Source organism: Lucilia cuprina, chromosome 5 (genome assembly GCF_022045245.1).
Source record: "Lucilia cuprina isolate Lc7/37 chromosome 5, ASM2204524v1, whole genome shotgun sequence".
NCBI lineage: Eukaryota > Metazoa > Arthropoda > Insecta > Diptera > Calliphoridae > Lucilia > Lucilia cuprina.
Window position 1 is genome coordinate 35,362,528 of NC_060953.1, and position 3,740 is coordinate 35,366,267.

Consider the following 3,740-nt stretch of genomic DNA (forward strand, 5'->3'; position numbering starts at 1 on the left):
TCTTCCAAATACAAAGGGCTTATGCCGAGTGTATTTGCAATGCAAAAGAACCACAGCCAACACTAAAGCCACCACATCGCGGCAAGATTGTTATCCAGGTGGTGGCAACCAACACCTACATAACACTTAATGTTTTCGTAAAACATTTTTTTTTAATTATAAAAAATGGTTTTTGTTTAATTTCAAATAAATTTCATTTTACTTTTAACACAAATTGTTTGCTGGGTATCGATATCTATCTATCTACATACATATGTATGTATGTATTTACACATGTTCAATACATTGTAAATTCTTTGTTTTTATGACCAAAACTTAATTAAAATGAAATTAAACCATAAAGAAATTTTTGCATGTTTGCAGTTCGTTTTATAAAGACCGGAAAAGAAGACTGACATTTAATGATGACCAAACCTTGAAATTTTATGAAGACATTTTATAGAAATTATTACCAATTTGGGGTTTAAACCAAAGCAACACCCTTAGTTATTGTTTCATTTGTTTTAGGCAAAATTTTGCAATGAGTATAGAATGAACGAAAATAAAATTTCCTTTTTTCCCCCCTTGTGGATCCTAGCCTGTATATGTATTAAAAGAAATCGGGAAACTTTAGCTTATTTACTACCATAGTAAAATGTAAATAAAAAAGAATCTAACTTATTATAGGATTTAAATTGAACTTTAATGGTATACGCACAATTGGGACGAACGACGAATTTTTCGGAACAAATTTTCGTCCTCAGACATAGAACACACTAAAGTTTATGAAAATACTTAGAATCAGTGCAAATGACGAAATTCGTTATACGTAACGAACTGTACGATAGGTTCTTCTATTCTATTTCTTACGCAGACGAACGACGAATTAATTGGGGAAAATCGTTTGAAGACCAATTCGGGTAGCCCGAATATTCTGAAAATTGGCGGTTGTGAGTCCAGCTAATCACAATACAATATTATGTTCGAATATTCGAAAATTCGAAATTATGTTCGAAACATTTTTTATACTCTTAAAATAATCTCTGGGTCATAAAAACTAGAAATAAAATTTTCGAAAATCCGAACTTAAGTTCGAAAAATTTTTAAAGTCATTAAAACCAGTTCTGGCCTCCCAAATTGTCTGAAATTTAGCAGTCTGGAGTACGCTTGATGGCATTACAATGCTATGTTGGAATATTTAAAATTAAGTTCGAAAATTCGAAGTAATGTTCGAAAAAATTTTGAAGCTATTAAAATTATCTCAATATTAATGATATTAAAAAAAAATTAATTTTAGTTTTTTTCGAGGCAAATTTCTTATATTTTCTAATTTCGAAATAATGTTTGAACAAATTTTAAAGTTGTTAAATATCTCAAAATCGTGGATATTCGCAAAAATATAATTTTTGAGCCTTTTTCTTACTTTTTCCAATTTCGAACAAACAAATTTTGAAACGAATTCGCAGTACGAATAATTTGATTGTGTTCCATTTGACGAATTTACGCAACGAATTGTTGTCGACTAATTCGTCGTGCTATACGAAATTCGTCGTTCGTCCCAATTGTGCGTATAGCATAAAACAAATATTTTAGAAACTTCATGTAAATTGTGGTTGGAATTTTACAAAGTTATTCCATATTCGGTTTATCGCATAGGATATTCCTACCCACCATTTAAATTGAACTTTAGAACACATATTATAGAAAAACCAAGAACCTATATTTTTTTATACAATTTTACGAAATAAATTGGCCGAAATCTGTTAAGAATATAAGCACAAGCAAAATATATTTCACTAGTTTGTGTTTCTGCCCTAGTTTAACTTTCAATTTGCTTGCCTACAATCTTTTGAATCCGCTCGTCAAGTTTTATACAGTTGTGCTTGTATTCCTGTGTGCACAGATATGATGTTGGTGAAGAATCGTCCTAACTAACTAATTAACTATCTATCTATCTATCTATCTATCTATCTATCTATCTATCTATCTATCTATCTATCTACCTATCTATCTATCTATCTATCTATCTATCTATCTATCTATCTATCTATCTATCTATCTATCTATCCATCTAACTAACTACCTTACGGGCCAAGTTTATTTGGTTTTTTTTTTCAAAACTCCACTGAATTTTGTAACATTATGTAAAGACTGAGCCCAGATATTCATAAAGATATAAATCGCTTATTTCAAGTGTATTACGCACTTTTTCCCTACAAAATTCCTACAATAAAGCATCAATAACTTTATTAAGCATTTATGAATATTTGGGTGAGTCATTTTTACATTAACATATTAAATATTTTTTATTTTTATTTTATTTTAAATTCAGTAATTTATATGCTGATTTGCAAGTGTTTTACTAAAAATTTTAATAAAAAAAATCATTATTACTGAGTTTTAACCGATTTAATAAACACAATAAAATTTGCTTTAATAAAAATATAAATTTTGAACTTGTAAAAAGGCAATGAAATCATAAAATTACAAAAAGTTATTACAGTGTTATATTCTTATCACTTTTTGATATGACGATAACATTTCATAAAATAAAATTCCCCCAAATAAAAATATGACAACTTTTGCTCACACTATACGAAAACTTTTAATTTAGTCTTTTGAAATATATAGGTACATATGCAATAAGTTTTCCACATTGTTATTTAATTTTTGAGAAAAATTTTAAAATTTAGTATTTTTTTCGGAAGTATAATGCAATGAAGGAAATGAAGGACTCAAACTTATGGGAAAATCCCGTTTGTGTTACAAACAATAGGACAAACTAATAACACTTTTGAAACTAATATAGAGTGAATAACACAATAAACTTGTCATTTGATAACAGACTAATAAATTCTTATTTTTAGATATTGCAGTTGTCTTTTAATAGTAATTGTGACAATTTAATAATAAATCAATTTATATAAATATATCGCATGAAATTTTGCTTACAAACGGTGAATAATAATATTTTTTGGGAAACAATAATTCTCTTAATAATGTAGCTGAACTTGATAAATTAAAAAAAATATAATTTTTAAAATAAACATTAAATTTCACGATAAAAAAAATCAATATTTTAAAACGATATCTAAATATAATTTAATATTAAATATTTTGTTTTCAAAAATAACAGTATTTTATTGCTTCAGTTTTTTACACCTTGAAAGGTAATTGAGTAATGTGTATGAATGTACATATATACAATATTTTTTGTTAACAATAATTTATACAATAACTGGCCAAAAAAAAAACAAAACAATAAACACATAAATATAAATTGTAATAAATGATTTTCGGTTTAAATGTAATAATTCATTTCAAATTTGCAAAACGAATTGAAAAAAAATCAAAAATTATAAAATAAATTACCAAAAACACTAAGAAAAATATAATAAAAAGATATTGTAAATAAATCAGGCCAACTACCATCGGCAATCAGACTATAGACAACAACAACATATTCATTCAATATTATAATGATTTGGCAAATTGCACTGGTAACACACAGATATACTGGAACACAAAAATACATATGTATATACAAACTTGATAATAATACCGGCATACTGTGTAAGGTAAAAAGTTGTTTCTAATAGTTGTACTCCTAAATAGGAGGACACCTTATTTTTGTCACTCTGTAGGAACAGTTTTAGTAAATTAGATAGATAGATAGATAGATAGATAGATAGATAGATAGATAGATATATAGATAGATAGATAGATAGATAGATAGATAGATAGATAGATAGATAGATAGA

At 26.8% G+C, this 3,740-nt stretch overlaps 1 protein-coding gene across 1 annotated transcript in view; it reads right to left on the reverse strand.

Moving 5' to 3' along the window:
* The window catches only part of LOC111686525 (unconventional myosin IC), a 39,804-nt gene that overhangs the window by 20,445 nt on the left and 15,619 nt on the right, over positions 1 to 3,740 (reverse strand). The gene's annotated exons all lie outside the window — the stretch shown is intronic.